Source organism: Chrysochloris asiatica, unplaced genomic scaffold, assembly GCF_000296735.1.
Source record: "Chrysochloris asiatica unplaced genomic scaffold, ChrAsi1.0 scaffold00428, whole genome shotgun sequence".
Classification (NCBI taxonomy): Eukaryota; Metazoa; Chordata; class Mammalia; order Afrosoricida; family Chrysochloridae; genus Chrysochloris; species Chrysochloris asiatica.
Window position 1 is genome coordinate 1029162 of NW_006408946.1, and position 11754 is coordinate 1040915.

Genomic DNA, 11754 nt, shown 5'->3' on the forward strand with positions numbered 1-11754 from the left:
TTTTTTAAAGCTTTTATTGAGAATTGAGTGATAGCTTACATGGGAGAACTTCGGTTTTGCATTCAACCTATTGTCTTTTGTTTCATTGCAATGATTACAATCCCCTCCATGCATCATTGTTTAAAAGTATTTGCTTCTACTGCCGGTTTTGTGTGTGTTTTGTTTTTATACAGTTCTACGTTCTTTCTATTAAATCATGATTTGATATTAGAAATTCAAAGCATACTTTTCCACAAAAAAAGAACTCTAAACAAACATATTTGGACAAATTCTGATCATCTATGAGACTTCTGAATATACCTTAGTTATGTTCACTGAGAACTTGAGGTTTATTTTCTGAAGTGAGTAAGACAGTGGGTTTTACACTGGAGGATGAAAGACAAAATTGAGGGGATGGACACTATATTGAAATTGAAAGATTAACTTAATTTAACCACCTTTCCCCACACTGGTAGCCAGGCCTTTATATCCAGAAAAAAGATTAAAAATCAACAGGGAACATTATCAATACAAGAGGAAAGTTCTAAAGATGCTGACATCAGAATTTTCATAATAAAACAGTCCAATCTGATCACTACAAAATGAAGTCACTCAAGTCCCATTCAAACAAAGTAACCAATGAGCTCTTATTATAGCATACTATAAAATATGAAAAGACAATTTTATCTCTCAGCATTATCTAGAGAAACAGAACCAACAGGATAAATAGATGATATGGATGAAGAGGTACTAAGGAATTTGGCTCACATAATTGTGACTGGCCAATACAAAATTTGTATGGCAGGACAAGAGACTTGAAACTCAGACAGGAGTTGATACTGCATTCTTTTTGTAAATTTCTTATTGTGAATTAAGTGAAGGTTTAAAGAACAGATCAACAGTTTTACATTCAGCAAATCAGAAAATTTTCGCCTATTTACCATCAGTATTTACCTTTATTCGATTTTACTATTGCATTCTTCTTTGTGCCTTTCTCTACCGTATTCTTTCCTCTACTAACATACTCTTGTTTATATTGTCTGACCTATCACCCATGTTTGTTAATTACCCTCTAGCCCATGAATCATTTCCCCTTCCCCATTTCTCCCCATTGTTTTTGTTGTTAAGTGCCCACATATAGGTTCCAACTGATTGCCACCCTATTTCTGAGGAGTGGCAGGTGAGTTTGAACCACCAACCGTGAATTTCAAACTGACCTTGCTGTCCAACACATTAATCCACAACGCTACACCAGAACTCCTTCCTCCCATGTTGTTGTTGTTAAGTGCCGTTGAGTCTATTGCAACCCATAGCAACCCTGTACAGGGTTTCCAAGGCTGTAAATCTTTACGGGAGGAGAACGCCTCATCTTTCTCCCGCGGAACAGCTGGTAGTTTCGAACTGCTGGCCTTAAAGTTCACAGCCCAATTCGTAACCACTATGCTACCAGAGCTCCTTGGATGTCATATATTGTGTCTTTTATTAAGACCTTTTCTTTACCATGTCTCAACAATATTTGTCCTTTTGTACCTGACTAATATCTCTCAGCATAAAGTTCTCCAGGTTCATCCATGTTGTGAAGTGTCTCCCAGATTCATTGCCATACTTCAATGTTGTATAGCATTCCATTGTGTGTATGTATCAAACTTCATTTAACCATTCCTCCATTGATGGACAATTAGACTGTCCCCATCCTTTTGATGTGTCTCTTGTATACCCCATATTTAAGGATCCTGTTTTCTTATCCATTCTGCACTGTCTCTTGACTAGTGCATTTAATCCATTTACATTCATTGTAATTATCAACGTTTGTTGTTGATGTTAGGTGCCATCAGGTCGGAACCAACTCATAGTGACATTATACATAGCAGAGTGAAATCTTACCTGATCCTGTACCAACCTCACAATCATTGTTACCCTTGAGCCCACTGCTGCGACCACTGGGCTAAAATATCATCCTCTTTTTTCATGGTACTTTTAATATTCTCCTCTAACACCATAACTCAAATGCATTAATTCTTCTATGTTGTTGTTGCTGTTATGTGCCGTGGAGTCAGTTCTGACTCATAGTGACCCTGTTCAGGGTTTCCAAGGCTGTAAATCTTAACCAGAGCAGAAAGTCTCATCTTTCTCCCACGGAACAGCTGGTAGTTTTGAACTGCTGACCGTGAGATTAACAGCCCGATTCGTAACCACTACACTACCAGAGCTCCTTAATTCTATAATATTTTTTATTCCTAATTAATGGATATCAGTGAATTGCTGTTATTTTGCTGTGTGGTGTGTGTGTGTGTGGTCCTGCTGGTATCTTTGTTCCACATAATTTTCTGTGCTGAGCTCATTTAGTTTTCTTTACATTTTCATTTCTGTGGTATAATATTTACTAATCTTTTTAATTTTCTTCTTTATTTTGATGTGTAGTTATATTAATTTCTCCTTATTTGAAAGTCTGTCTTGAAATCTGCTTGACTTCCTTGCCATTTGGAAGTTCTGTATCTACACTATTCCCTCTTTTTGCTTTGTAATTGACATTATTATAAATTGATATCTCTGGTTCTCTATTTTCAGTCTTGTAGGTTTTTTATACTTTAAATACTTTTATATCTGGATTTAATTCTGGGTGGTATTATCATTTATGATAATCTCAGGTTGTTGTCTTCTGTTATTTGATGCTGCATTCTTGAGGTAGAATCTCATCTTTGAGAAACCTGTTCTTGCTCTTCAGCTTACTGAATAAGGCCACCTATGTTATTGAGGAGGATCTCCTTTACTTGAAGTCAAGTAATTGTAGATATTAATCACATTTACAAAACAACTTCTTAGCAACATCTACATTTTTGTTGTTAGTTGCCATCAAGTTGGTTCTGACTCATAGCAACGCTATGTACAACAGAACACTCCTGGTCCTGTGCCACCCTCACAATTATTATGTTTGAGCCCACTGTATCAATCCATCTCATTGTGGGTTACTCCTCTTTTTCACTGACCCTCTACTTTACCAAGCATTATATCCTCCTCCAGGTACTGAGCTCTCCTAATGATATGTTCAAACTGTGAGACAAAGTCTAATCATCCTTGTTTGTAGGAAGCGTTCTCAATGCACTTCTCCCAAGGCAGATTTGTTTGTTCTTCTGACAGTCTATGGTAATTCCAGAATTCTTTGCCAACATCGTAATTCAAATATATTTATTCTTCTTCGGTCTTCCTTATTCACTTTCCAGCTTTCGCAAGTATATGAGGCAACTGAAAATACTGTGGCTTATGTCAGGTTCTCAACCCAACATCTTTGCACTCGCACTAAAATAGTATGTAGGCCACCGCTGGTGCTGGACCCGGGTTGCTGGGCGGTGTGCGATTCCGGCTTGACATCTCCATCTCCTGCTGTCGGTTATCAGTGATGAAGTCCGCTCCTAAGATCTCATCGCGGCGGGTTTCTGTAGCTGGATCAGGCACAGGGAGAAGCTCCCCAGTTGTAACTCTAGTGCAGTTATCTTCCGGCCAAACTGTACCTGTTCAGTCACCACCTCAAATAAAAACTGTTCAGGTAGCAATAATTGCAGAGACAGATAAGTCTGCAGAATCAGAAAGTGTAATTGATTTTCATAAACGTAAAGAACTCCTTTCACGAAGACCCTTTTATAGAAAAATACAGAGTGAACTTTCCTCTGATGTGCCTGGTATCTCCTAGATTGAAGAAGAAAAATCAAAGGAAGAAGGCACGCCACCTAATATTGCTACCAGGGCAGTACCGATTAACATTTATAAGACTAGCATGGGCCAATACAATGAGGAAACTGAACTTGCCCCAGGCCACTGGTAATATGCCAATATGCCAGATTGGAGCCCCTACTATGGCCTTGCCACAGGGTGTAGTAAATGGCTGCCTCACCAGGAAGCTTACACAGTCCCCAGCAGCTAGAAGAAGCACAACACGAAAACCAGAGCTGAGGCTAATGAAAACCAGGAAGCTGCCTGGGAGTGTCGCAGAAAGAAGAAAGAACATGTCAAATGTCTTGAAAACAGTGTGGCTGTGCTTGAAAACCAAAACAAGACTGTCATTGAGGAACTCAAGGCCCTCAAAGATCTTCATTGCCATAAAGCAAAATAACTGTCTTTGGCTTGGACCTTGTTTACTATGAACTCTAATCAAGGCAGGAGATGAAGTAATTCTACTAATTGCCATGTGGACTTGTGAAAGGGACACTTGTGACCCTTAAGAATCCAGTTTGGCTTAATGTTTGAAATTGAATTGAGAATGTTGTTCCAAGATTCGGAATGCATCCATGATCACATTTACGGAGCTTACTTAAATCTGTTTGTCAATAGCATGCACAAAATGTTTTGTTTGACCTTTTGCTTCTCCTTTTTTTCTGGGCAGCTGCAAAAGAATGAGGATGTCTGAAGAAAGAAAATGTAAAATGTCTGGAGAGCCAAGTTGCAGTTCAGAACAAGAAGCTTATAGAGGAACTTGAAACCTTGAAAGACTTTTGCTCTCCCAAAAGAGATTAGCAGAAATATTTAACTATGAACTGATTACATGTACAGCTACTTTTGAAGGCAATACGTTGTATAGTTGGCAAAAATTATGGCTTTCATTTTCCTTTGTATCATTCATCTTATTCTCTAATCTCTAACATTCCTAAAATGCTTCACTGTACTTAGTTGACTCTTAGCTGTAGCTTTAAAGAGACAAGCTATTAAAAAAAAAAAAAGGAATGTAACAGATTCTTAAAATGCACATTTGTAAGCGTTGTTCTTATGACACATGTTTTGCAGTTCTCAGTCTCTGTGTCATGGATAGTGCCCTATGCAATAATATATTTTGCAGGTCTTAAAAAAAAAGTATATAGAAGCAATTTACCTAATACAATATAGCATTTGATTTCTTGTTTGGTGGTTCCACTGATTGTGGATCTAAGTAAAATGAAATCCTTGGCAATTCCATTATTTTCTCCATTTTTGATGATGTTCGTTCATTCATCTATGAAGACTTTTGTTTCCTTTACATTGAGATGTAATCCATACTGAAGGCTGTATTATTTTATCTTCATGGGTAAGCATTTCACAAACAAGGTTGTATCATCTGCATATTGCAGGTTGATAATGAGTCTACCTTCAGTCTTTATGCAGTATTCCTCATATAGTCCAGTTTCTTGCATTATTTCCTCAGTATACAGATTACTAAGTATTGTGATCAGATAAAATCCTGATACACATCTCATTTTATTTTAATTTTTAATTTATTCTCCCTGCTCTGTTTGAATGACTGCCTTTTGGTCTATGCACAGGTTCCACGTGAGCACAAGTAAATGTTCTGAAATTCCAATTCTTAGCAATGTTATCCATAGTCTGTTATGATCCACACAGTCAAATGCTTTTGCATAGTTAATAAAACACAAGTAAACATCTTTGTGGTATTCTCTCCTTTCAGCCAAGATCTATCTGACATCAGTAATAATCTGCCATGTTCCATGCTCTCTTCTGAATCCAGTTTGAGTTTCTTTCAGGTCCCTTTCTATGTATTTCTACAAACATTTTTGGATTATCTTCATCAAAATTTTACTGATGTGTTAACCTCAATGTAAATAAAACAAGAATCTTCACAACTAGACCAATAAATAACATCATGATGTATGGAGAAAAGAATGAAGTTGTCAAGGACTTCACTTTGCTTGGCCCCACAATCAACACTCAGAAGAAGCAGTCATAAAATCAAACGATGCACTGCATTAGGTAAATCTGCTGCAAAAGACCTCTTTAAAGTGTTAAAAACAAAGAGATTGATATGAGAACTAACTTATGCCTTACCCAAGTCATGATATTTTCAATCGCCTCATATGCATATGAAAGTTGGACATTGAATAAGAAAGACCATAGAAGAATCTATGCATTTAAACGATGGCATTGGAAAAGAATATTAAAAGCATCATGGGCTTTCCTGTAGTAACAACCTGAGATATGCAGATGATACAACCTTCCTTGCTGAAAGTAAAGATGACTTGAAATACTTACCAAAATGATTAAAGAATACAGCCTTCAGTATGGATTGCAACTCAAAACAAAAATCTTCACAGCTGGACCAATAAACATCATCATAAATGGGGAAAAGGTTGAAGTTATCAAGGATTTAATTTTATATCCATATCTGTGTTGGAAAAAAATATAGCCAGAATGCTCCTTAGAAGCCAGGATGATGAGATTTTGTCTCTCATACTTTGGACAAGCTATCAAGAGGGACCAGTCCCTGGAGAAGGACATCATGCTTGGTGAAGTGGAAGATCAAACGTGGTAACAATTGTAAGGATGGTTGAGAATAGGCAGTGTTTTGTTGTGTTGTGCATAGGGTAGCTATGAGTCAGAACAAACTAGATGATACATAACAACAACATGATATTAATGATATTATTTGATAATTTCCACATTCTTTTGGGTCATCTTTCTTTGAAATGGGTACAAATATATATCACTTCAAGTCAGTTGGACAGTTAGCTGTCTTCCAATTTCTTAGTGTTTAGTAAGTCAGTGAGTTCTATAGCCTAGCCAAACAAAACTAACCAACATAATAGCCAAGACATATCAGATATTGGAAGCAATCGTATCATTTGAAAGATATAATGTTGTTAAATGCCATTGAGTTGGTTCCTAATCATATTGACCCTGTATAGGATTTCCAATGAGCTGCTGGTAGGTTTAAAACACCAACCTTGTAGTAAGCAGTCCAGTGTTCATTATACAGCACCACACCAGGACAAATACAGATAAGCCAAGACAAATATATTAAGAGTAACTTAGATGAAATGGAGTTAATGTAGACAAAATAAACTTTAAAATAAAAACATCTTGGAGAGATAAGAGAAGATGATGCAAACAGTAACAAGATCAGTATATTATAATAAAGAAAGATGCAAGTCACAAAGAAGAGCTCTTAAAAATTAAAAATATTATAATTAAAAGTCAAAAATTTATAGAAAAAGTCTTCAGAAGACAATTGAAAAATATTTAGACAGTAGTAATAGGATTTGTACTGGAGTCCTGGTGTGACTCTGTAGAATAAGCACTGGACTGCAAGCTCATTTGGACTGCAAGGTTTACAGTTCAAACTCACTAGCCACTCCTAGGAAACCCTACACAGGGTTGCTATGAGTTGGAACCAACTCAACAGCATTTAAAAACAACAACAAAGTAGAATTTGGGGAAGAATATAAAATATGAACCAAATTAAAAAAATGATAATTTCAGAGGGGAAAAATGTTGCTCAGGAAAGAAATAGTGTAGTAGTTTGCTACTTACCTCAGCTATAAACAGAATTTACATAGTTATAGCATAGTGGAGAGCTAGGCAAATAACCACAAGGTCAGAAGTTCAGATCTACCAGTCACTCCTCAGGATAAAGAAGAGGCTTCCTGCTCCAGGGAAGATTTTCAGCCTTAGAAATCATATAAAGTGTCATCTTGAGTCAGAACCAACTCAACACATAAGCACATACACAATAATGTATTAATAGTATAGTCTGTTGTGGTTGTTAGTTGCCATCAAGTCAGTACCAACTCACAGCTACCCTATACACAATAGAACCAAACACTACCTGGTCCTGGGCCAACCCCCAATTTGCTACCCTTGAACCCATTACTGCTGCTACCACTGTGCCAAGCCATCTCATTGGGGATCTTCCTCTTTTTCTTGGACCCTCCACTTTATCAAATATGATGTCCTTTTCCAGGGACTGGTCCCTCCTGATAATATGTCTGTAAAATGAGAGATGAAGTCTGGCCATCCTGGCTACCAAGGAGTATTCTGGTTGTACTATAATTATTACATTAGTTAGTAATTTTAATTTAACCAAAATTACAATATAGTTCTACTAAGAGACTAAGGGAATGAGCAGAATATGCATATGTGGAAAGGACAGGGGAAGAGGAGAAAAGAGACCTGACAGTCTTATCTTCCACAGTGAGATCCAGAAGTAGTGATGAAGAATGCTACTTAGAGTCAGGAAGTTATATGAAAATATAATCAGGTCAAAGTGATTGATTCTGCAGAAGACATATAATTGGAGAGGGGCAGGACAAGGCTGTGTTTCATATCAAACCTTGTAAACTATTTAAGGCTTTAGATATTGTGCATGTTCAACCTTAATAATAAATAAAAGGAGGAGGAGGAGGAAAGGATAAAACTATTACAGGCTTCTGTGAATAGCACAAACAGTAAGAATGAGATCTGAGTTTGTGATGGTCTCTGTGTCTCCCTCCATGTATCTCTAGAAGTGGTGAGACATTTGGGAGGAGATATTAATGTTTCTGTAATGAGCAGAGGCACAGGGGACACAGCATCATTGTTGTTGTTGTTAGGTGCTATCAACTCACAGCGACAAAACAGAACAAAACACTGCCCAATCCTGGGCCAACCTCACAATTGTTGCCATGCTTGAGCCCATTGATGCTGCCACTTGGCCAATCCATCTCAATGGGGATATTCCTCTTTTTTTTTTTACCCTCCACCTTACCAAACATGATATCCTTCTCCAGTGACTGGTCCCTCCTGACAATAAGTCCGAAGTATGAGAGATGAAGTTTGGCCATCCTGGCCTCCAAAGAGCACTCTGGCTGCACTTCTTCCAACACAGATCTGTTGGTTCTTTTGGCAGCTCAATATTTCAATATTTCAATATTCTCCTCCAATACCATCATTCAAAAGCATCAATTCTTCTACAGTATTCCTTATTCACTGTCCAGCTTTCACATGCATATGAGGTTGTTGAAAATACCATGGCTTGGGTCAGGCTCACTTTAGTCCTCAAGGTGACATCTTTGCTCTTCAATACTTTAAAAGAGCTTGTGCAGCAGATTTGCTTAATGCAATACATCATTTGATTTCTTGCTTCCATGAGTGTTGATGGTTGATCCAAGAAGAATGAAGTCCTTGAGAACTTCAATCTTTTCTCCGTTGATAAGAATGTTGCTTATTGGTCCAGTGGTGAGGATTTTTGTTTTCTTTACATACTGAAGGCTGTGCTCTTTGATCTTCATTGGTAAATGTTTTAGTCCTTTTCACTTTAAGTAAGCAAGGTTGTATCATCTGCATATCACAGGTTGTTAATGAGTCTTCCTCCAATCCCGATGCCCCGTTTTTCTTCATAGAACCCAGCTTCTTGGGTTATTTGCTCAACATACAGGTTGAAGAAGTATGGTGAAAGAATACAACCCTGTCACACACCTTTCTTAATTTCAAACCATTCAATGTTCCCATATTTTGTTCGAACAACTGCCTCTTGGTCCATGTAGATTCCTCATGAGCACAATTAAGTGTTCAGGAATATCCATACTTCGAAATGTTGTCCATAGCTTGTCATGATCCACATAATCAAAAACCTTTGCATTGTCAATAAAACACAGGTAAACATCTTTCTGATATTCTCTGCTTTCAGCCATGATCCATCGGACATCAGCAATGATATCCATTGTTTCACATCCTCTTCTAAATCCAGCTTGAACCTCTGGAAGTTCTCTTTCAATGTATGCTTGCAGCCATTTCTGTATTACCTTGAGTAAAACTTTGCTCACATGGGATATCAAAGAGATTGTCTGATGATTTCTGCTTTCCGTTGGGTTATCTCACTTTGGAATGGGCACATATATGGATCTCTCCCAATCAGTTGGCCAGATAGTTGTCTTCCAAATTTCTTGGCATAGATGAATGAGCACCTCCAGTGCCACCTCACTTTCTTGAAAGATTTCAATTTTTATTCCATCAATTCCTGGTGCCTTGTTCTTTGCCAGTTCCTTCAAAGCACCTTAGACTTCTTCCTTCAGTATCATTGGCTCTTGAACATATTCTGTCTCTTGAAACGGTTGAACATCAACCATTTCCCTTGGGTAGAGTGACTCTGTGTGTTCTTTCCATCTTCTTTTGATGTTTTCTGCATCATTTAATAATTTGCCCTGAGAATCCTACAATAATGAAAGGATTTAATACTCCTTAGTTCCAGAAAAGGTTTTTTTTTTTTTTTTTTGGTTAATTCCTGCAGTGCCCTAAATAGATGGCTAACCTTAGGTGACCTAATCTCGCTGAAACTTTTTACCTAGCATACTGTGACTGGCAAGGGCTGTTTCTTATTCATCTGGCATTCACCACAGCATTGAGCAAAGATCTTTGCAGACAATAAGCATCCAGATGCCTGCTTTAAGGATGATTTGAATTGCTATTGTCTTTGGGAGAACGTTTACAAATTTAAACAAATATGTAAAATAATTTTTTGTAGAATAATCTGGAGAATGAAAAGGCATGTATAATTGCAAGAAATCATTTCAAGTTTTTTACATGATGACACAAAATGACCAAAACATGTTTTGGGAATTTGTCTTTTATAACTGTCTTCTAAAGACAAACAAATTATTTAAAACATATTTGTGACTATTATTTTGAATTACAAAATAAAAAATACTTACTCATAAAAACTTGGGGCAATATAGAAACTTGCAAAACTAATGCTAAAACTAATCATTTAAAAGTAACTATCCAGTTACTTTTAAAACAACTTATCTGTATATGCATATATATTTTGCAACTTGATTTTTCACTTAACATACTATGAGTACTTCCTTTATCGTTAAATTATTGAATTATTCTTCTCATGACCATTTTATTGACTTTATTGTGTTCTCAACAGATGTACAGTGATTTATTGCTGATCACATCTCATGTTTTCCATGACTTACTTTTATAAATAACACTATGATGGAAAACCTACCTTATAAATAATTTTTAAACATACAAAGATAATTCCTAAAGGTGGAATTTCTGGGGAAAAGGATGATGTTTAATTTTTTTTTTTTTTTAACTTGTGATACTACCAAAGTTCTTTCCAATTGACATTGTTACCAGTAACCCACATTTCATACTTCTGAATACCCTCAAAATTGACTAATCTTGGGAAGACTCAAATATCTCATTATATACCCTACTTTCATCCTAAGATTATAAATTTCAAGTCCAGAAACTATTTCCTAAAAATTCACCTTCTGTATTCCCCAAAACAGGGTCCTGGTATGGCACAATGGGTTAATGTGCTGGACTGCAAAGTTAGTTTGAACCACTAGGTTGGTGGCTCAAGCTCACCAGTCACTCCTCGGAAACCCTATACAGGGTAGCTATGTGTCAGAACCGACTCAACAGCATTTCACAACAACCATTCAGTAAAACATCAAGAAAAATAATTTTTTATTAGTACCTTGTGAATAAAATCAGTGATAAAACTGAGTGAAAATAACAACTATAAAATAATTACACCAATTGTGTACATGGCAAACTGGCTTTGAAGCATCAATATAGACTCAATCATAAGCATGGAGAACAACTATCATACAAAACAAATCTTCAGGCGGTAGTTACAAGTTGGTGATTTTGTGTGTGTGTGTGATTATTCAGAGTTGATGCTTATTAAAAGAAATCCCAAAGGAATAGAACATGTAGATGAAGACAGAAATGGTTTCTGGTTAGGGCTATTTTACATAATGAAACTTCCATTATTTGGGAAGTAACTACAAGTATGCATCTCTTAATGTCTGTTGAGAAAATGTCTGACAGCATATGCATCTATGGTTCCAGAAGATTTTTGTTTGTTTGGTTTTTGGGGTTTTAAGGAAAGTGGCCTTTCTATTTCACCTTGTTCATGTCAAAGCCCCCAAAGCCCATTCTTGTAGCACTAAGCCACAGGTAGGACACAAGCGGGTGAGGGAGGAAGAAGACAAGGCTCTGGGAATAGCTCTTGGGTTTTGT

General features: G+C 36.9%; 2 pseudogenes; both read left to right on the forward strand.

The window, feature by feature from the left end:
• LOC102832998 overlaps positions 1 to 3377 on the forward strand; it is a 190916-nt pseudogene extending 187539 nt beyond the window's left edge.
• On the forward strand, positions 3377 to 4087 carry LOC102833386 (annotated as a pseudogene).
• The last annotated feature ends 7667 nt before the right edge of the window (positions 4088 to 11754 follow it).